This window comes from Salvelinus alpinus, chromosome 28 (assembly GCF_045679555.1).
Source record: "Salvelinus alpinus chromosome 28, SLU_Salpinus.1, whole genome shotgun sequence".
Lineage (NCBI taxonomy): Eukaryota > Metazoa > Chordata > Actinopteri > Salmoniformes > Salmonidae > Salvelinus > Salvelinus alpinus.
Window position 1 is genome coordinate 8,036,536 of NC_092113.1, and position 24,840 is coordinate 8,061,375.

At 44.3% G+C, this 24,840-nt stretch overlaps 1 protein-coding gene across 1 annotated transcript in view; it reads right to left on the reverse strand.

The window, feature by feature from the left end:
- The window catches only part of LOC139557110 (voltage-dependent L-type calcium channel subunit alpha-1D-like), a 92,664-nt gene that overhangs the window by 64,501 nt on the left and 3,323 nt on the right, over nt 1-24,840 (reverse strand). The window lies entirely within an intron of this gene.

The following is a 24,840-nucleotide window of genomic DNA, read 5'->3' on the forward strand; positions in this document are numbered from 1 at the left end:
ATGATGTCACCTCAATGAAAGTTAACCAAATCAATAATGTGCTAGTTTTGCTGCAGGCTACACACATTATCATGATGATTCTGTGTGAAATTATATCCAATGTTATGTAAGCTATTTGGACAGAAAACGGAACATTGTCGCCCTATGTGTAATAGCTGTCAGGAGGTCTATGTGTAGCTGGTGTATAGGAGTCAGGCGCAGGACAGCAGATAAGAGTAAATAAACGTATTTTACTCAACATATAATAAATGTAATACAAAAACAGCGCCCACAATAACGGACCTACCTACATAGAAACAATCACTCACAAACAAACATGGGGGAACAGAGGGTTAAATACTGAACAGGTAATTGGGGGATTGAAACCAGGTGTGTAAGACAAAGACAAAACAAATGGAAAATTAAAAGTGGATTGGCGATGGCTAGAAGGCCGGTGACGTCGACCGCCGAACGCCGCCCGAACAAGGAGAGGGACCGACTTCGGCGGAAGTCGTGACAATAGCATAGCAAGCAACAAAAGCAATATAGGCTAGTATAATAATTATGTTTGTTAGCCTATTTCATTACATGCATAATATTATACTCATAAAGAGATTACATAGCTGCTTACCTTTATCTTTTGCACGTTTCTCCTCTTCTTCTTTCCTATTTTTCCTAAACTGGTGGCTTAGACCTTTCTTATCAATTTGTGTTGATTTGGCACTCGAGCATCAATACATTACCCATCCCCCAACACTGTCAACCAAGACTCAAGACTAAACCAATTCACCTTGGTGTTGTGTAGACTGGTTTTATATTATTCTTAACGATTTCGCACAAACCAGAAAAAAAAGCAACAATATGTCTGTGAAACTATATATTCACAGTATTATGAATGAATTGTGGTTTATTTGGTAGCATTTCGTAGTGTGACTGATTTTACTAATTGCATTAGTACTGTACAAAGTTAGAGGTGCGCTATTTGATAGATTCCCCCGCTCCCCTTACCTCGGGCTTCCAGTGGGGAGACTTGAGGTCAACCAACCCCCGCCCCACTCCCAGGTACTTCTGAGTGGGAGCACTTCCCAGGCAGTAGCCTGCCTAGCTCACAAACTAGAATCAGGGCGCCCACTCCGACAAGGTTAATTGACCCACAGTCCCACACGGTGACATGATATCATTGACATGACGTCCAAATGAGCGATAGAAAACCGATCGCGCAAATGTCACCATTCAGAATATTTTTGTGCGGGCGCCCCATGCCGCCCCCAGCAAGATGCCGTCCTGGGCGGCTGCCCATGTCGCCCATACCTAAATCCTCCACTGTGTGTGTGTGCGTGTGCGTGTGTGTGTGTGCGTGCGTGCATGCATGCTACTGTAAGTAACCCTGAGGCCCTGATGTAGTCCAGTAGCAGGCTGCGGGGGTAATCAGGCCTTATTAGCTCTGCACTGATTGAACTGATGAGATGAATAAGAGCCAGAATGGTGGACAGTGTGCTGCAGACTACAGCAGAACACAGAAGGAAGAGAGAGCGACTGCTGAACAGAGGAGCCCCACATCTCCACCATTAGCACCACTCCAATAGCCATTTACCTCCTACTTGCTATAAAAACAGCAATCCAAAACCTCAATACAGGCAGATATGACAGTGAACCACAGTTACAACACTCCCTCGTGGAATGTTCTATGGAAGCGCAGACAATAAGCAAAGGACCTCCTCTAAAAAGAAGTTTCAGGTTTTCTGTCACCTCACCTCCCACGCAGACCTATTGTTATTTGTCAACAACGACAACAGGCGTTAGATACAAATCTGACTCTGCTCTCCTCCCCCCCATTGGCTAAGTACTCTGCACAGTAAATATCTTAACCTATTCTCTACCAGCTACAAAACTGTACTGCCCTATGGAGGGTGGGAGAGAGGGGGAGAGTGCTGTGGGACTAGCTGTGGAGGTGAGCGACCCTGAGGTCAGTACTGCTGATCCACGGGCACATCTCCAAATGCAGCAACAGCATGGAAATCAGACATCCTCATGGTCCATCCTTAAGGCAGACGGACATCTCCACAACTGTCACTTGTGAGGGTGCTAGCGTTAAACAAAGACTGTGTGTTTATTAACGCTGACTCTTCCAACACTATACATGTCAGCACCCAGAGCTAGTGAATTCACCGCAACCCTAAACAAAGAGTTGCAGTCAGTATTAGAATAAACTAGTCCTCAAAAATAAGGATCTAAAATCAAAAGCATTGTATTTGGTACAAATCACCCCTTAGGTACAGGACCTCAGCTGAATCTGGTAATGAATAATGTGGCTGTTGAGCAAGTACTACCCCTACAAGAAAACACACATGTCCAATGGCTGTTTTCACAAGCTGAGCTTACATTTCACATGTGAAACAATATTACTACATTTAGAGTTTGCATGTTAACACCACCTTTTCACATGTGAGGAGAACGTTTTCACCTCATGTGAATTGCCGTTTCACATGAGAAATGTGTAGTTTCACATGTTAAAAAAACATTCACATGTGAAAATCATATTTGCCGTTTCACACGTGGATCACTTTCACATGTGGAATTGCAAGATCACGTGTGAAAATCAATCAAATGTGAAAGAAAAATCTAATTTGCAGGTCCACATGTAAGAAAACTCCACATTTACTCCAATGTTTGTAAAGCAAAGTAAATGTATAGCCTAAAAACATGGTTAAAACTCAGTACTCGCATCCATAGCCCCATCCCTCAGCTTTAACCGAAACTTTGGCGGGGAGAAAACTTTGTACATGCTTCAAGGATTAAGGATTGCTGCTTTAAACACCTTTAATAGAGTACCTGGATGGGAGACCAGATGTAGCTGGAAGTGGTGAAAATCATCATGTGAAAAAAAATGACTATGTTTTCATGCTGGAAAAACACGTGAAAAATGAACATGTGAAACTTCACACCTGTGTCCAAAAACTAAGTGTCTGACTTGTGTTTAATTTATTTAATTGTACGGGTAAACTTCTTGGTGTTTTATTAGATTGTAAACTGTCATAGTCAAAGCACATTGATTATATTATTGTAACCATGGGGAGAGGTTTGCCTGTGATAAAGAGATGCTCTGCTTTTTAACATCACATGCAACCAAACTAGTCCTGCAAGCTCTGGTTTTGTCGCATCTTGACTATTGTCCAGATGTATGGTCAGGTCTTGCAAAAAATGACCTAGAAAAGCTGCAGCTGGCCCGGAACAGAGTAGCACGTATGGCCAATGTCAATACCATACATGTCAGTCTCACCTAGAGATTGACAGCATCACTGTTTTGAAATAAATATTGACGTGCTGAAAGTACTGAATTGTCTGTTCAGCCAGTTAACACTGGGTGGCTACTTTGAAGAATCTAAAATCTAAAATCTATATTTATTTTTGATTTATTTTTATTTATTTTTTTAATCCCCTTTTCTCCCCAATTCTTCGTGGTATCCAATCGCTAGTAATTACCATCTTGTCTCATCGCTACAACTCCCGTACGGGCTCGGGAGAGACGAAGGTCGAAAGCCACGCGTCCTCCGAAGCACAACCCAACCAAGCCGCACTGCTTCTTAACACAGCGCGCCTCCAACCCGGAAGCCAGCCGCACCAATGTGTCGGAGGAAACACCGTGCACCTGGCCCCCTTGGTTAGCGCGCACTGCGCCCGGCCCGCCACAGGAGTCGCTGGAGCGCGATGAGACAAGGATATCCCTACCGGCCAAACCCTCCCTAACCCGGACGACGCTAGGCCAATTGTGCGTCGCCCCACGGACCTCCCGGTCGCGGCCGGCTGCGACAGAGCCTGGGCGCGAACCCAGAGACTCTGGTAGACCACTGCGCCACCCGGGAGGCCAAAATCTAAAATATATTTTGATTTGTTTAACACTTTTTTGGTTACTACATGATTCCATGTGTTATTTCATAGTTTTGAGGTCTTCACTATTATTCTACAATGTAGAAAATAGTAAAAAATAAAGAAAAACCCTTGAATGAGTAGATGTGTCCAAACTTTTGACTGGTACTGTATATATTACTATAATAATAATAATAATAATAACATCATAAAGCTAAGGGTTCTAGCAGAGCCCTGAGATGAGAACCAGTATTATGGCTGAACACTGTCCACCTCAGATCTGGGGGATTGGGGTTGTATTAATTAACAAGGCTATTCCATCCAGTCATCCAAATGGGTCAAGACTAATGCAATCATTTGTTCACTCTGATTCATTTCATTTATTAAAGTGCATAGTGAAAGGAGAAACCAGATATATACTATACATTTAATAAACTAAACATAAAATATGAAACTTAGTTATTGTGAACACTGTGATCCTTCATAGTGAATAACACGCTTGGTTATACCATCTTAAACAACGGGTGGGTCTAATCCTGAATGCTGATTGGTTAAAACCGCATTCCAGCTGGTCTCTATTCCACAAGTTACCACAGGCTAAATTTATGATGTTAAAAGGCCTATTTTGTCACGCCTGCTCCCGCTATCCCTCTCTGGCGCTCGAGGGCGCCAGGCTGCCTTTCATTTCATGCCTTACACCCCACGTCATGCTTCAGCAGGCCCATCAGGCTCGCCCAGGTGGGATGCCGGGTGGCACCCCTAGAGGGTGGCGGGGGGTACTGTCACGCCTGCTCCTGCTCTCCCTCTCTGGCGCTCGAGGGCTGACTTTCATTACGCACACCTGTCACCATCATTACACGCAGCTGCGCAATATTGGACTCACCTGGACTCCATTACGTTGTTGATTACACCCTCTATATCTGTCTGCTCCTCAGTTTGTTCCCTGTGTCAACGTTGATGTCGTTTTTTTTTCCTGTCCAGACGCTGTTCCTGTTCTGTTTCATGTCCGTTGTTTATTAAATGCTTTATTAAATGCTCTCCCTGTACCTGCTTCTCGTCTCGATCCTTACATATTTACTCTGTTCCATCTGATTGCGCAATCCACTGTCTCATCAGCCCAGCCAGGCAACTTATAAACTTGATCTCCACTATAAAAAGCATCTAGACATTATCTCACATTTCTTTTAGACTAACATTTAGTTTTCAACAGTGGAGATTTGTATAAACCTTGCTGTCTGTCTCTCCGACATTTGCAACATTGTTTCAATATTCAAATTCGATCTCCTGTTGTCCCATAGTAATGAACGTGTCGGGAGTCGGGACGAGACAGACAGGCAGGCAGCGTTTCTCAGCCAGTAAAATGAATGAATCATGAATCAGTTGGCACCATTTTTATGGATATATACAAAATATATACAAAAAGGTCAAACGAAACGTAGCTAATTTAGTCTTTCCAGCTTCAGTTTGAAGTGATTGTGTTAGCTGTGTTGTTGGCTAGCTCCTCTGAATAACAGTGTCCTGACGAGTGAGCATATTTTCAATGCCAGGCGAAATCGTGCCTCATTAGCTCATTGTTATGGATGTGTCCAAATAAATGTCACTAGAAAACAGCTTAAACAAATGCAAATGCAGCTACTTTGCTGTTATTCTGGCTGCACTTTTTGACGTGACTGTAAGTTAGCTGTAGTTGGCTAGCTAGCAAGCAAGGGATAACATTTCCAGCCAGTATGGCAATGGAACATTTACAACGAACGACTGGGTCCATAGACACAGAACAAAAAGACTGAACGACTAGGTCATGTCTCTAGCAACCCTAGATTTGTGTCAGGACTATATATTGTGGAAGGACAAAATAGTATGAATAAATTAATACAAATAATGTTTTTAATGGAAATATGTCAATTATTATTAGAATATCTTGGTAACCCGTTGTATAACGAGTTACCAAAATCTCAGGCCTAACAACAACCGTGCCAATATATCCTCCAAACACCGACTTCTCAGGCATTATCACTTAAATGATTACTAATAATTGATTATATTATATAATGAAAGAGATGGTGGTGATGTCACACGTCTAATAATACATGGATCGGTTATGTCATATCTAATTGGCTCAGCATAATGAGAAAGACATGCTGATTGGTCAGTCAGGGAGGTTGGAGAACAGGAAGAGACAGGAGTGGGTCAGAGTTATAGTGATGTGAAGTACAGTCACTGAGGGTTAACCAAGGCGTGTGTGTGTGAGAGAGAGACAGAGAGAGAGATCCATAAGAATTTGCTGGTCCTTTATCGATATAAAAACACTTATGTTTGATAGTGCACAAGCTTTGCTCCACAAACTCTTCCCAACCATCATCATCATATCCTCACAGGTTTTACAATTAAGCCCATATGATTCCCTCTTGTTTCTATTTTAAGTGCTGGATTAATGGATCAAATTAACTTAAACAATATTTGATGTTGGCCTAGCACCAGCAGCCTTTGAATAGCCACAATGTCTCTCTAACATGTTCACTAACACTAACATGTACACACATCCAGTATGCATTGAGAAACAGATTAACATACATTGGTATACAAACATGCATTCACACACACACACACACAACACATATTTATGCATCAACACAGCCAGATTATGTCGCGGAGTGGACAGAGTGGAGTGAGTGGGCGGGCAGGCAGCAAATAGAGCAGCTGTAGCTCATCTCTATTCCTGGTTGAAGAGAGTCTCCGAGGCAAACACTTCCTCCCAGACACCCTCAAGTCTCCATGGACACAGTTGTCACGGTAGCGGAGCACTTATGTAAAATGTGGTGAAGGAAGGAGCCACAGATGAATATACACACAGTGCACACTCGCTTACAATAACACACTCACACGCACAAGACACATAACTCAGATGTATAAGAGGAATAAGCACAGAGGACACAAGACTAGACTAAACATTTGCCTGACCTCCAACTCCAGTATATACGCCTATGATATTGAGCATTTCATTAAAGGGGCAGCAGATATCAAACCCTCTTCACAACGCCATTGATTTTGCTCCTTTAACCACAGTATCGAAACACCATATTAACTTCACACTGGCGTAAATACTCAAGTTACGGGGAAGACAGGTGACAAAACACATGTGAGAGAGGTGCCAGCCAGGTCCCCAAGAATGACGTCTGACTTGCGGTTGCAGTTTATGGCCCCTCTAACACTAACCCTCTGTTGGTTGGGCGTCTGTGTAACAACAGGGTGTGCCAACAGGACAGGCTGGGCAACCGGGTCATGGTATCTACCTCCTAGTGGGCCTGCCAGGACGGGGTGGTAAAGCCCCACTCTATTTAAGGTCACATTCTGTTGTTCTACTCCCAGACTTAAGTGAACCTAATGTCACAACATTACATCAGCTTGGCTGGTCACTGGGTGCCGCAGGTGATGGATCAGTAACACGGGATTGAGGGGCTTGTTTTGGACTGATGGAGAGGAGCATGTGACTGTGACTGACCCTCTGTGTGTGGCCTTATGTGGCCCTCTGAGGGCCTTCCCTCTGGTAAAAAATGAAAAAAGGGATGTAAATCTCATTGTGACTTCTCTGGTTTAATAAAGTAGATTTCTTTCAACACAGCCAGGGTTGGGGAGAAAGTGATCAAATGTAATCAGTTACATGTAATCTGATTACAAAAAAAACTGTCACTGTAATCAAAAAATATTGTCATCAGATTACAGATGCTTTAGAAAAACTAGATGATTACTTCTTGGATTAAGTTTGTGGAAAAAATATACTATGACCGCTTTCTGTTGTCTCAAATTTAAGTTTGTTCCAGATGAACGAGTCTGACCACTGACCAAGTCAGAGACCACTATGAAGACACACCAAATGCATTTGATGGATTCTTTCTGTCTTCTTCTAACGCCTCTTAAAGGGATTCTCTGCTACTTTCGTATACTTTTTAGCTAGTAGTTCTGAAAGTAGCCACAAGCCAAAAAGTGGTCCTAAAAAATTGTGTTCTACATCACATACAGTGCGTTCGGAAAGTATTCAGACCCCTTATTCTAAATTGTCACGCCCTGATCTGTTTCACCTGTTCCTGTGATTGTCTCCACCCTCTCCAGGTGTCGCTTATTTTCCCCAGTGTATTTATCCTGTGTTTCCGGTCTCTCTGTGCCAGTTCGTCTTGTATGTTAGTCAAGTCAACCAGTGTGTTTTTCCCGTACTCCTTTTGATATTCTCTTTTGATAGTCTTCCCCGTTTTGACCCCTGCCTGACTCTGGACTACTTTCCTGCCTGCCTGATCATCCTGCCTGCCCTGACCTTGTTTCTGCCTGCCCTTCGGTACCTTTTGGACTCTGAACTGGTTGTGACCCTTTTGCCTGTCCACGACCATTCTATTACCTTACCCTATTGTAAATAATACATATTGTAAGACTCCAACCATCTACCTCCTGTGTCTGCATCTGGGTCTCACCTTGTGTCATGATATAAATGGATAAAAATAATAATAATAACCCTCATCAATCTACACACAATACCCCATAATGACAAAGCAAAAACTGGTTTTAAGACATTTTTGCAAAAATGTTTATATACAGTATACTGAAATATCACATTTACATAGGTATTCAGACTCTTTACTCAGTACTTTGTCGAAGCACCTTTGGCAGCGATTACAGCCTTGAATCTTCTTGAGTATGATGCTACAAGCTTGGCACACCTGTATTTGGGGAGTTTCTCCCATTACTCTCTGCAGATCCTCTTAAGCTCTGTCAGGTTGGATGGGGAGCGTCGCTGCACAGCAATTTTCAGGTCTCTCCAGAGATGTTAGAGATGTAAGTCCGGGCTCTCCAGAGATGTAAGTCCGGGCTCTGGCCGGGCCTCTCAAGGACATTCAGAGACTTGTCCCAAAGCCACTTTTGCGTAATCTTGGCTGTGTGCTTAGGGTCGTTGTCCTGTTGGAAGGTAAACCTTCACCCCAGTCTGAGATCCTGAGTGCTCTGGAGCAGGTTTTCATCAAGGATCTCTCTGTACTTTGTTCTGTTCATCTTTCCCTCTATCCTGACTAGACTCCCAGTCCATGCCACTGAAAAACATCCCCACAGCATGATGCAGCCACCACCATGCTTCACCGTAGGGAGTGTGCCAGGTTTCCTCCAGATGTGATGCTTGGCATTCGGGCCAAAGAGTTCAATCTTGGTCTCATCAGACCAGAGAATCTTGTTTATTATGATCTGAGAGTCCTTTAGGTGCCTTTTGGCAAACTCCAAGCGGGCTGTCATGTGCCTTTTACTGAGGAGTGGCTTCCGTCTGGCCACTCTACCATAAAGGCCTGATTGGTTGAGTGCTGGAGAGATGGTTGTCCTTCTGGAAGGTTCTCCGATCTCCAGAGAGGAACTCTGGAGCTCTGTCAGAGTGACCATCGGGTTCTTGGTCAAATCAAATCAAATTTTATTTGTCACATGCGCCGAATACAACAGGTGTACCATGAAATGCTTACTTACAAGCCCTTAACCAACAACGCAGTTCAAGAAATAGAATTAAGAAAATATTTACTAAATAAACGAAAGTAAATAAATCAAATCAAATCAAAAAGTAACACAAGAAAATTCCATAACATTAACAAGGCTATATACAGGGGGTACCGATACCGAGTCAATGTGCGGGGGTATAGGTTAGTCGAGGTGACTATGCATAGAAAATAAACCATGAGTAGCCACAGTGTAAAAACAATGGGGGGGGGGGGGGGGGGGGGGTCAATGTAAATAGTACGGGTGGCCATTTGATTAATTGATTAGCAGTCTTATGACTTGAGGGTAGAAGCTGTTAAGGAGCCTTTTGGTCCTTGTCTTTGCGCTCCGGTACTGCTTTCCATGCGGAAAAGCAGAGAGAACAGTCTATGACTTGGGTGACTGGAGTCTTTGACAATTTTTTGGGCCTTCCTCTGACACCGCCTAGTGTATAGGTCTTGGTTGTCAGGAAGCTTGGGCCCAGTGATGTTCTGGGCCGTACGCACTACCCTCTGTAGCGCCTTCCTGTCAGATGCCGAGCAGTTGCCATACCAGGCGGTGATGCAACCGGTCAGGATGCTCTCGATGGTGCAGCTGTAGAACTTTATGAGGATCTGGGGACCTATGCCAAATATGTTCAGTCTCCTGTGGGGGAAAAGGTGTTGTCGTGCCCTCTTCACAACTGTCTTGGTGTGTTTGGACCATGGTAGTGTCACACCCTGATCTGTTTCACCTGTCTTTGTGTTTGTCTCCACCCCCTCCAGGTGTCACCCATCTTCCCCATTATATTTATACCTGTGTTCTCTGTTTGTCTGTTGCCAGTTCGCTTTGTTCGTCAAGCCTACCGGCATTTTCCCCACACTGTCTGCATCTGGTTCTTCCCTGAAACTTGATAGATAGTTCGTTTCACACACCCCTGAGGGGCCCCAGTGTTGAGGATCAGCGTGGCAGATGTGTTGTTGCCTACCTGAGGGCGGCCCGTCAGGAAGTCCAGGATCCAGTTGCAGAGGGAGATGTTTAGTCTCAGGGTCCTTAGCCTAGTGATGAGCTTTGTGGGAACTATGGTGTTGAACGCTGAGCTGTAGTCAATGAACAGCATTCTCACATCGGTGTTACTTTTGTCCAGGTGGGAAAGGGCAGTGTGGAGTGCGAATGAGATTGCGTCATCTGTGGATCTGTTAGCGCGGTATGCGAATTGGAGTGGGTCTAGGGTTTCCGGCATGATGGTGTTGATTTGAGCCATGACCAGCCTTTCAAAGCACTTCATGGTTACCGATGTGATTGCTACAGGGTGGTAATCATTTAGGCAGGTTACCTTCGCTTTCTTGGGAACAGGGACAATGGTAGTCTGTTTGAAACATGTAGGTATTACAGACTCGGCCAGGGAGAGGTTGAAAATGTCAGTGAAGACACTTGCCAGTTGGTCCGCGCATGCTTTGAGCACATGTCCTGGTAATCCGTCTGGCCCCCGGCTTTGTGAATGTTGACCTGTTTTAAGGTCTTGCTCACATCAGCTACGGAGAGCGTGATCACACAGTTTCCCTTTGTAGTCTGTAATAGTTTTCAAGCCCCGCCACATCCGAAGAGCGTTGGCGCTGGTGTAGTAGGATTCAATCTTAGTCCTGTATTGATGCTTTGCCTGTTTGATGGTTCGTCTGAGGGCATAGCGGGATTTCTTATAAGCGTCCGGATTAGTGTCCCGCTCCTTGAAACCGGCAGCTCTAGCCTTTGGCTCGGTGCGGATGTTGCCTGTAATCCATGGCTTCTGGTTGGGATATGTACGCACGGTCATTTATTGATGAAGCCAGTGACTGAGGTGGTATACTCCTCAATGTCATTGGATGAATCCCGGAACATATTCCAGTCTGTGCTAGCAAAACAGTCCTGTAGCGTAGCTTCCACATCATCTGACCATTTCCGTATTGAGCGAGTCACTGGTAAGCAGGAATTCAGGAGGTGGCCTAGAGTTGTTTTTCTCCTATGGTTGCACATGACATGCTGGTAGAAATTAGGTAAAACGGATTTAAGTTTGCCTGCATTAAAGTCCCCGGCCACCAGGAGCGCCGCCTCTGGGTGAGCATTTTCTTGTTTGCTTATGATCTTAGTGCCAGCATCGGTTTGTGGTGGTAAATAGACGGCTACGAATAATATAGATGAGAACTCTCTTGGTAGATAGTGTGGTCAACAGCTTATCATGAGGTATTCTACCTCAGGCGAGCAATACCTGGAGACTTCTTTAATATTAGACATTGCTCATCAGCAGTTACTGACAAATAGACACACACCCCCGCCCCTCGTCTTACAAGACGTAGCTGCTCGGTCCTGCCGATGCACGGAGAGGCCAGCAGCATCTACATTATCTGTGACGTTGCTTAGCCACGTCTCAGTGAAACATAAGATATTACAGTTTTTAATGTCCAGTTGGTATTATAGTCTTGATCGTAGATTGTCCAGTTCTTTTTCCAATGATTGCATGTTGGCCAATATTACGGAGGGTAGTGATGGTTTACCTACTCGTCTGCGAATTCTTACAAGGCACCCCGCTTTCCTCCTCCCTTTTTCTCCGTCTTTTCTTCACGCGGATGACGGGATTTGGGCCTTGTCTCAACAAAGCAGCATATCCTTTGCGTCGGACCCATTAAAGAAGAAACCTTCGTCCAGTTTGAGGTGAGTAATCGCTGGTCTGATGTGTCATAAGAGACGGTTGCAGCAACATTATGTACAAAATGAGTTACAAACAATGCAAAAAAAACTAACAAAATATCACAATTGGTTCAGAGCCCGTAAAACGGAGGCCCTCCCCTCCAGCGCCATTATACATTTACATTACATTTAAGTCATTTAGCAGACGCTCTTATCCAGAGCGACTTACAAATTGGTGCATTCACCTTATGATATCCAGTGGAACAGCCACTTTACAATAGTGCATCTAACTCTTTTAAGGGGGAGGGGGGGGTTAGAAGGATTACTTTATCCTATCCTAGGTATTCCTTAAAGAGGTGGGGTTTCAGGTGTCTCCGGAAGGTGGTGATTGACTCCGCTGACCTGGCGTCGTGAGGGAGTTTGTTCCACCATTGGGGTGCCAGAGCAGCGAACAGTTTTGACTGGGCTGAGCGGGAACTGTACTTCCTCAGAGGTAGGGAGGCGAGCAGGCCAGAGGTGGATGAACGCAGTGCCCTTGTTTGGGTGTAGGGCCTGATCAGAGCCTGAAGGTACGGAGGTGCCGTTCCCCTCACAGCTCCGTAGGCAAGCACCATGGTCTTGTAGCGGATGCGAGCTTCATTATTCATTCCATTATCACTTGGTCACCTCCCTGACCAACGCCCTTCTCCCCCAATTGCTCAGTTTGGCCAGGCAGCCAGCTCTAGGAAGAGTCTTGGTGGTTCCAAACTTCTTCCATTTAAGAATGATGGAGGTCACTGTGTTTTTGGGGACCTTAAATGCTGCAGAAGTTTTTTGGTAACCTTCCCCAGATCTGTGCTTTGACACAATCCTGTCATGGAGCTCTACGGACAATTCCTTCGACGTCATCGCTTGGTTTTTTTCTCTGACATGCACTGTCAACTGTGGGACATTATATAGACAGGTGTGAACCTGACCAATTCATGTCCAATACATTGGATTTACCACAGGTGGACTCCAATCAAGTTGTAGAAACAGCTCAAGGATGATCAATGGAAACAGGATGTACCTGAGCTCAATTTTGAGTCTCATAGCAAAGGGTCTGAATACTTATGTAAATAAGGTATTTCTGTTTTTTTTATAAATACAACCTGTTTTCGCTTTGTCATTATGGGGTATTGTGTGTAGATTGATGAGGATTTTTTTTTTTTAATCCATTTTAGAATTAGGCTGTAACGTAACAAAATGTGGAAAAAGGGAAGGAGTCTGAATACTTTCTGAATGCACTGAATGTGCAGATATATGCACCACCATTGCTCTTTCTCGCATTCTGCTGTGTGTGCTTCTTGCTAACTGTCACTCAAATGATGAGGGGCTGACTCTCATTGGCTGGAACTCGAATTGCTAGGGGGCTGGCCCACATGGGGGGAAATGGAGGTAAAATTGCGCAGCATAGCTTCCAGAAAACAGTCACTTTCAAATTTGGCAAATTGAAATAAGACAGTAATTCTGCACATACATTATGCATGTATGAATTACACATTGACACATCCAGCCCAGAGTGGGAGGTTTAAAAAATGCTTACTAGTCACCAAAGAACCGGAGTATGTAATCAGATTACATTATGGAGTTTGGGTAATCCAAAAGTTATGTTACTGATTACAATTTTGGACAGGTAACTAATAAATAACGGATTACATTTAGAAAGTAACCTACCTAACCCTGAACACAGCTCCATTATACTGCCTCGCTCACCACCACTGTGGGACTTGTAAAAACACCAAAGAAAAACAAAATGCTCCCACGACTTGACGTTCAAAACTTCATCAAGAATGAGTTTCTTTGGATTCATAGCCGTGTGTAACAACTACCACCACAGTCTTTTGTTGAACAACTGGTCTAGCATAATGAGGGGGGGCGGCATCTTCACCCTCCCAATCCCCATGTCAAACCATTTACAACCTAATCAATGCTCCCACATTCCCTCCATCTCTCTATCCATCCCCCTAACCTGTCATCATGGGTCGAGAACAATGACTTAGTGATTGAGTGAGGGAAAGGCTGAGAGAGGAAACGAGACTCTCGGACAACTGTGAGGGATTGACAACAGAGACAGATGAATGAGATAGGAGGGTGGATGGACCATTGATGGCACAATGGTGAAACAGGCATCAATCAGGCTGCAGGCACTTTCCAGCTGCACAGGCCTGGCTGCAGTAATCTGCCCTCACTGGACCATATAAAGCAGGATTAAAACAGACAAGCTTCCTCACAGCCAGGCGCACTGTTTACAATCCTTCCTCTCCATCCTCATCCACATCATGTTCATCATCATCATCATCCCCGTTCTCCATCCAACATCTCTGTCGTCGTTATCATCATCATCATCATCATCATATACTGTATTTGGAGAGTTATGCCAACTTTTAGAATGTTGAATATTGTTCTTATTCTCGACATTCAATTACATATCATTGTTTCAGTATTTCCCCGTGTAATGTTAATGCAGAGCTAACATGGCTGAAGGAAAAGGAAACCGCACACTGCTCTTGATAGTATCACCGATATTTAATAAGCTTACGTATCGGCCACACGGCCTTCGTCAGAGCTTTTTTTAGAGCTAACATGGCTGCCATAGTTGTAGTGTCATGTAAATGCATCATAATGCTCACACTAGGCATTCAGTTTTATAGTATTTAAAAATATATATTCCTCATGTAATGTTAATGGGGAGCTAACTTGGCTGCCATGTAAATGTATAGAAGGGCTTCCGTGTAAATGTATCATAATGCTGAAACCGCATTGGCCCAACTCTCTAAATACATGGCTCTGATCATCATCATTCCTATCAGTGTCCCCATCTCCCTCGCACAGAGAGATGACCGAAGCAGGGCAACTACATTCACATCCACCAGAGCATGACTAATCTCAGACGGACAATGCCATGAGGGCAGCTTGACCACATCTGATGGATCTGACAAGTATATCTAAAAGTCCCTCAGGTTCACACACAGACACAAATGCACATACACACACACACCACTTCAGGGCCTGGACATACAGTGACTGCAGCAGATCTTTTGTTGACATTTCAAAAGACCAAATAAGTTACATGAGGCTAACACGCGTGAAGCCAACCGCAGTTGACATTTCACAAGACCTAAAAGCACTCATGGCAAAAAGCTTTTGACACCTCACCCAGACCAAAGACACACTCTGTACCCAATGCAAAATACTGTTGACATTTCATGAGACCTACACACACACACACACACACACACACACACACACACACACACACACACACACACACACACACACACACACACACACACACACACACACACACACACACACACACACACACACACGCTGCATGCATGACTACAGTATGAGTTGAATGATTACAGTATGAGGGAAATTATTACAGTATGAGAGTAATGATTACAGTATGAGGGTAATGATTACAGTGTGAGGATAATGATTATGGTGTGAGGGTAATGATTACAGTATGATGGTAATGATTACATTGTGAGGGCAATAATTACAGTATGAGAGTAATGATTACAGTATGAGAGTAATGATTACAGTATGAGAGTAATGATTACAGTATGAAGGCAATGATTACACTGTGAAGGTAACGATCACATTATGAGGGTAACGATCACATTATGAGGGTAATGATCACAGTATATCTCCCGGGTGGCGCAGTGGTCTAGGGCACTGCATCGCAGTGCTAGCTGCGCCACCAGAGTCTCTGGGTTCGCGCCCAGGCTCTGTCGCAGCCGGCCGCAACCGGGAGATCCGTGGGGCGACGCACAATTGGCATAGCGTCGTCCGGGTTAGGGAGGGTTTGGCCGGTAGGGAGGGTTTGGCCGGTAGGGATATCTTTGTCTCAGTATGTAAAACAAATGTAATAAAATGTATGCACTCTACTGTAAGTCGCTCTGGATAAGAGCGTCTGCTAAATGACTAAAATGTAAATGTAAATGAGGGTAATGATTACAGTATGAGGGCAATGATTACATTATGAGGGTGATGATTACATTATGAGGGTAATGATTACAGTGTGAGGGTAATGATTACAGTATGAGGGTGATGATTACAGTATGAGGGTAATGATCACATTATGAGGGTAATGATCGTATTATGAGGGTAATGATCACATTATGCGGGTAATGATTGCATTATGAGGGTAATGATTACATTATGAGGGTAATGATTACATTATGAGGGCAATGATCACATTATGAGGGTAATTATCACATTATGAGGGTAATGATTACATTATTACCACTGATCCTCAACACTGGGGCCCCACAAGGGTGCGTTCTGAGCCCTCTCCTGTACTCCCTGTTCACCCACGACTGCGTGGCCATGCACGCCTCCAACTCAATCATCAAGTTTGCGGACGACACTACAGTGGTAGGCTTGATTACCAACAACGACGAGACGGCCTACAGGGAGGAGGGGAGGGCCCTCGGAGTGTGGTGTCAGGAAAATAACCTCACACTCAACGTCAACAAAACAAAGGAGATGATTGTGGACTTCAGGAAACAGCAGAGGGAGCACCCCCCTATCCACATCGACGGGACAGTAGTGGAGAGGGTAGTAAGTTTTAAGTTCCTCGGTGTACACATCACGGACAAACTGAATTGGTCCACCCACACAGATAGCGTTGTGAAGAAGGCGCAGCAGCGCCTCTTCAACCTCAGGAGGCTGAAGAAATTTGGCTTGTCACCAAAAGCACTCACAAACTTCTACAGATGCACAATCGAGAGCATCCTGTCGGGCTGTATCACCGCCTGGTACGGCAACTGCTCCGCCCACAACCGTAAGGCTCTCCAGAGGGTAGTTAGGTCTGCACAACGCATCACCGGGGGCAAACTACCTGCCCTCCAGGACACCTACACCACCCGATGTCACAGGAAGGCCATAAAGATCATCAAGGACAACAACCACCCGAGCCACTGCCTGTTCACCCCGCTATCATCCAGAAGGCGAGGTCAGTACAGGTGCATCAAAGCAGGGACCGAGAGACTGAAACACAGCTTCTATCTCAAGGCCATCAGACTGTTAAACAGCGACCACTAACATTTAGTGGCCGCTGCCAACATACTGACTCAACTCCAGCCACTTTAATAATGGGAATTGATGGAAATTTATGTAAAAATGTATCACTAGCCACTTTAAACAATGCCACTTAATATAATGTTTACATACCCTTACTCATCTCATATGTATATGTATATACTGTACTCTATATCATCTACTGCATCTTGCCATCTTTATGTAATACATGTATCACTAGCCACTTTAAACTATGCCACTTTATGTTTACATACCCTACATTATTCATCTCATATGTATATACTGTACTCTATACCATCTACTGCATCTTGCCTATGCCGTTCTGTACCATCACTCATTCATATATCTTTATGTACATATTCTTTATCCCTTTACACTTGTGTGTATAAGGTAATAGTTGTGGAATTGTTAGGTTAGATTACTCGTTGGTTATTACTGCATTGTCGGAACTAGAAGCACAAGCATTTCGCTACACTCGCATTAACATCTGCTAACCATGTGTATGTGACAAATACATTTGATTTGATTTATGAGGGGTAATGATTACAGCATGAGGGTAATGATTACAGTGTGAGTGTAATGATTACATTATGAGAGTGATGATTACAGTAGGATGGTAATGATTGCATTATGAGGGTAATGATTACAGCATGAGGGTAATGATTACAGTATGAGGGTAATGATTACAGTGTGAGGGTAATGATTACAGTATGAGGGTAATGATTACAGTGTGAGGGTAATGTTTACAGTATGAGGGTAATGATTACAGTATGAGGGTAATGATTACAGTATGAGGGTAATGATTACAGTATGAGGGTAATGATTACAGTATGAGGGTAATGATTACAGTGTGAGGGTAATGATTACAGTATGAGGGTAATGATTACAGTATGAGGGTAATGATTACAGTATGAGGGTAATGATTACAATATGAGGGTAATCCTGTGTAAAACAGGAGAATGGAGCAGTAAGGTGTAGGCATTAAGTTTTTCACACGTATGTTCTTCCTCTCTATCTCTTCCAGATATACACAATGATATTTGTTGGCTGTGTAAATACTTAGAGCGTCAAAAGCCACACTGGAAAAAGGAGAACATTTTCACACCATTAAGTTTAAATGAAGGATGTGTATGCAAACATTTGCTTCTGTCCTCCATAGCCCTGGGGGAGAGAGAGGCTGTCTTTGTGTTGTATTGTGCAGTGCTGTGTTGTGTTCAGTTGTGCTGTACTGTCCTACTGTTGTTGTGCTGTGCTGTGCTGTACAGTGTGCTTTATTCGTTTTGTTGTTGCCAGCCATGTCTCTGGCTGCTGGTTCTGACTGACAATGAGCCCTGACCTAGCTGCTGTAAGACATCTACCCACTCGCCATGCCCACACACTCCGCTCTGTGGTAGACACTTGGGTTATCTTGTGGAGTGGACTAGGAACAGTGGTTTCCTTTGGAGTCAGGGTAAATTCAAAGCATTCCTTAAATGATTAATACAGTGTCCAAAAATGTCAAGACAAATTGTGTGTGAGTGTGTGCATGTGTAACGGAGTTAAGAATGTACCGTAAGCTCACTCCACAGCTTGCTTGAAATGTCGCCGATGAAGCTATCGAATGAGATATTTCTCGATAGTGTAAACGGTTGGCACGTTGTCAAGGAGGGTGGTCACTTGTGTTTGCGAACAGAGGATGACTGGTTCGAGCCCTGTATGGGGACATGGACAGTGGAGGAAGCCATACTGACAGCAGCAAAACTGCAGTCCTTGTCTGCGTACGTGTGTGTGCCCGCATGGTGCACGTGTACTACGTGCGTGTGTCACCCCCCTCCCCCTCCCCCGAGGCCAACAGAGCACTTCCTGGTTGTAATGAGGCGAGAACTGAAATGAGGCTGTAATAATGCTGCCTGGGGAGCAGAGCCTGGCCTCGGCTAGCCCGTCCGGGGTCATACCCTGTTACACAGCTCTGGTAGCCCGTCCGGGGTCATACCCTGTTACACAGCTCTGGTAGCCCGTCCGGGGTCATACCCTGTTACACAGCTCTGGTAGCCTGTCCGGGGTCATACCCTGTTACACAGCTCTGGTAGCCCGTCCGGGGTCATACCCTGTTACACAGCTCTGCTAGCCCGTCCGGGGTCATACCCTGTTACACAGCTCTGGTAGCCCGTCCGGGGTCATACCCTGTTACACAGCTCTGGTAGCCCGTCCGGGGTCATACCCTGTTACACAGCTCTGCTAGCCCGTCCGGGGTCATACCCTGTTACACAGCTCTGGTAGCCCGTCCGGGGTCATACCCTGTTACACAGCTCTGCTAGCCCGTCCGGGGTCATACCCTGTAAACACAGCTCTGGTAGCCCGTCCGGGGTCATACCCTGTTACACAGCTCTGGTAGCCCGTCCGGGGTCATACCCTGTTGCACAGCTCTGCTAGCCCGTCCGGGGTCATACCCTGATACACAGCTCTGGTAGCCCGTCCGGTGTCATACCCTGTTACACAGCTCTGGTAGCCCGTCCGGGGTCATACCCTGTTACACAGCTCTGGTAGCCCGTCCGGGGTCATACCCTGTTACACAGCTCTGGTAGCCCGTCCGGGGTCATACCCTGTTACACAGCTCTGGTAGCCCGATTCGATCAATGAACATCTGCTCTCAGCATTGCCGTCCAGCCCCAGTTGAGACATACTGTGCTGTTATAGTGAACAACTGTGAACATCAAGTTACATCAGGTATATGTGGTCTCAAATGGGGATAAGGCCTTCCATACTAACACCCTGTGTGCTTAAAACCTACAGCGGTGCATTATAACGCTGCACTCAACTGTACTGTACTTTGTTTTGTAACTTGTGCACTGTTGAGAGGAGAGCTGACAAGGAAGCATTTCATTGTGCTGTGTAAACTACGCTGTACCTTATCCATATGACCAATACAATTTTATTTCATTTGAATAGCACAACCCCAACAGTGGAAACCCCGTCAAAATAATAGATTTTATAGATTCAAATCTATAGATGGATATATTTTAATAGATTAATAAAAGTACTGTTTGTACACAAACTGGCTACTGTATATTAGCCAAAATAAAAATAAAACATGCACGTTAGATATGTTTTACAACACAGTACTACATTTTTTAGTAGGTAGTCAATCTATCAGAGAAATAAATAAAGAGTGAGACTGGGGGAGAGGTAGAGAATCTTACAGCTGCTGAAATAGGTCTGCATCTATCTATTTCTTTCTATCTCTATCTCACTCACTCTCACAAACACATATGCACACGCACGCACACACACACACACACACACACACACACACACACACACACACACACACACACACACACACACACACACACACACACACACACACACACACACACACACACACACACACACACACACACACAAACGTGACCTGCTTAGCCTGACTCATTTCCCCTCCTCTTTCTCATAAACACATTTGCGCACGCACGCACGTGCACACACACATACACACACAAACGTGACCTGCTTAGGTGACTCATTTCCCCTCCTCTTTGACTAAACATTCCATCCCTGACAGAAAGACACACACACACACACACACATTACACCTTTTTGGCAGACTGCACAGAATGCTGTTCGGTGAAAATGTAATGTATAACACACACATATTATCCGCAAACACACATAGGCAGCATAAACACACACATACACAGACACACATAGGCAACATAAACACACACATACACAGACACACAAACACACATAGGCAGCATAAACACACACATACACAGACACACAAACACAAATAGACAACATAAACACACACATACACAGACACACAAACACACATAGGCAGCATAAACACACACATACACAGACACACAAACAGGCAACATAAACACACACATACACAGACACACAAACACACATAGGCAGCATAAACACACACATACACAGACACACAAACAGGCAACATAAACACACACATACACAGACACACAAACACACATAGGCAGCATAAACACACACATACACAGACACACATACAGTGGGGTTCCGAGATTATTGACCCCCTTGATAAAGATGAACAAAAATGACCATATAAAATACATAACTCAAATATTGAGCATATTGTATGCTCAAGAGAATGGGGAAATTATACTATTTTATACTAATACAATTGCTCAGGAAAATTTTATTTTGTTTAACAAAATAAGGTGGTCAAAAGTTTGGTATTTGGTCCCATATACCTAGCAATTACTACATCAAGCTTGTACCTCCAAGAGATGTTCACCTCTCACCATTACCAATAACAGGGGAGGTTAGCACGTCTTAGGGGTATGATCTTTGACCCTCTCACACACGTAGTTAAAGGAGATGTCATAAGTACCCACCAAATCTAACAAATATCTGACTACCATATTTATAAGACTCTTTAGGGCTGTCAATAATTTATACCCCTACCATTTTGGGGAAAAATAGTATTTGTTGCTCATCCTTATCAAGGGTGTCAATCATTTCAGACCCTGCTGTATATACACACACACAAAACATGGTCTTGAGCCTTGAGCCGCTGAATGATGTGCTACATACAGTCAAAGACATGAACACAATGCCTGCTAGGCTCAGAATGAGAATACAAAGACATGAACACAATGTCTGCTAGGCTCAGAATGAGAATGCAGCCCAAAACCACTTACAACTCATCTAATAACACCATTAAATCCAAAAGCCCTATCTTAGATACTAGCATACTGTCTGAAATAGTTGGACAGATTAAAACCATTCAGCTATCCAATTCCATCAAAAGTGAAACCTTGATGATACAGAATCAATTAAACAACCCACACACAATGGCTCTCTTCAACAGATACATGGAAATATCTCCGGGGGAATAAAATAATCAAACACAGAGGAACACACAGGACAGTAAGCATCTATCCAGTGTTATTCAACTGTGTGCTTATGCTGTGACTGTTGGCTCCTGTTGCCAATGGAGACCAATGCGACGGCTCGCTCATTGGACAAGCAGTATGCTAGTGGTCAAAGGAGATGCCATAAGTATAAGTACCCATCAGATCATAGCCAAGCTGAATGGGATCCTTATCGTCATCCCAGCCATAGCAGGGGTCAGTCTGACCCAAACAGACAGTCACATCATCCACTGTTAAACCCTCATCCCTTTCACAGTCCCACCTCCCACTCGTGTGCTAGACTCTGACAACTCCCCCTCCCCGTCTCTGCCTGCACAACCTCCTCTCATCTACTGGGCACTAATCTACAGCACAGCTTAATCCTCCAAACCTGGCCACACACATACACTCATAGGGTCACAGAGACATGTGCACACACACACACACACACACTCACACACACTCTTTCTCTCTCTCAATATAGGATGTTCCTAGTTCCCCACCCGCTCAAACTAGGATATTCCCACAGATACTGACATGGACCCCAGATAAAGAGCCACACTGGTGTGAGTTGCCAGGCTCAATGACACATAAGGGAGAAGGTCTCAAGCCCCTAAGTGACCGTCACACAGCACGACACACAATCCATCAATCAATCAAATGCATTTATAAAGCCCCTTTTTACATCAGCAGTTGTCACAAAGTGCTTATACAGAAACCCAGCCCAAAACCCCAGAGAGCACTCAGTGCAGATGTAGAAGCACAACGGCTAGGAAAAACTCCCTAGAAAGTCTGGAATCTAGGAAGAAACCTAGAAAGGAACCAGGCTCTGACGGGTGGCCAGTCCTCTTCTGGCTGTGCCGGGTGGAGATTATAACAGTACATGGCCATGTACTCTTAAGACACACAGGCAAACCATCCTTAAAGCACCCGCACTCATTCATGCTCCACATATGCACTTCTACTGATCCACCCTTACAGTGTTCAAACGAGGATTACACCCTGAGAGAGAGTGCATTCAAGGTTTTGATAGATTAGGAATTGTTGGTTTCATTCAGGCTAGCTAGGCTATTAAGCACACACCAGGCTTGGGGACAATTCCATTTAAATTCTAGACAATTCAGGAAGTACACTGAAATTACAAATGCAATTCTCCTCAATCATTTTCAATGAGGAGAATGTGGAATTGCAATATGGTTTATTTTCTGAATTGCCTGGAATTGAGCCCAACCCTGGCATACACAGACTCACCCCTCCCCCTTCGGTAATGCTATTGTGAGAGCAGACATGTAGAGGCCAGGTGACACATGCTCAAGTGTGTGTGTGTGTGTGTGTGTGTGTGTGTGTGTGTGTGTGTGTGTGTGTGTGTGTGTGTGTGTGTGTGTGTGTGTGTGTGTGTGTGTGTGTGTGTGTGTGTGTGTGTGTGTGCGTGCGTGCAGCGTGCGTGCGTGCGTGCGTGCGTGCGTGCGTGCAGCGTGCGTGCGTGCGTGCGTGCGTGCGTGCGTTACCGTTGTTAGGGCACAGACACTGGAAATGATTTAACTCATGCCAACTCACACATCAGGTGTTGAAATCTAAAACCACATCACCTGAATCTCTACGGTTTCACAGTAGAAATCCTCAGATGTTGATAAGTCAAATCCCTCAAATAATACAAACTACTGCCCTAAAGGAAAATGAATTAGTGACTCAGTTCACTCTAGCTTTCACTTCAACAATAACCATGATGGAGGAATCTGCGTCTTTGGCCTGTATAGGAAAAAGCTGCGTTCCTATAATGTCTCCCACTGTCGCCACAATACTACCTACTGCTTCTATACAAGTAATACACATAAAATAAGATGGGTGGGAGGGGCTAAAATATGCTAGAAATGACTCTCTCAAACTGTGTTCACAACAGCCTTATACCTCCAGCAATTTACAACATAAACAAATCAATTATTTGATCTCATTCCTGCTAATTTTAAATGTGTTTATTCTGACGAGAGCTTTGAGAATATAGAAAACCTCCATCAAATAAAGATTGGACATGAGATGATGCTGACCAGAGGTTTGGCGAGAGTTAATACTCTGTTTCCTCCATCTGTTTAGAGATCTGTTTTTTAATACTTACTTCTCTAAGAAGATCTCAGGGCAATATCAGATCTCAGGGCAATATCAGATCTCAGGGCAATATCAGATCTCAGCACGACAAGTTCATAGGCATGCGTCTTCCAGTGCAATCTAAAGAGGACGAACATCTTTTCACATTTTTAACAGTTAGGGGCCTGGCATGCCATTGGATCTGCGTGCACAGAGATGGAATAGAACCGAGATAGATGGTCAATCTAACACGCAAAGACGGAGCGAAACTCATCAGACACTCTGAATACCTACAGCCATCTCATGTCATCCTTCACTCTGCCACTCTCTGTGAATCGTGAGATACAAGGTATACAGCTCCGTATGTCAAAATGGAATTAAATATCTTTGACAAGCACTTGTGACATATTGTAGCCTCGACCGGGACTCTAGCCATTACGCCAAGAAGTCCAAACCCCTTCACGAGGTCGGTAGGTGTTGGGTTATGGTCGCTACAGTACCCCCTAGAGCGTGGGGTATAGAACAAGTCCCACGGCCTCCATTTCACTTTTGACACCAATATACTGAACTTGGGGGGGGGGTAGACCCAACCGTTACGCCAAGAGGTCAGAACCTGAGGCAGCTCCAATATAATTCTAAAATCCTCTATTTGCTGGTCACTGTTAAAGGTTGCTGATTGACATATAACTGGTCATAGAACTATAACGCTAACTATAACCGCTCTGTGTAAATTATATTTGATCATTTTCATTTCCTTATTGCTTCTATGCTGCAGCTGCACTGCACATACAAGTCTGTGTGTGTGATTATGTCAGCACAACACTGTAAA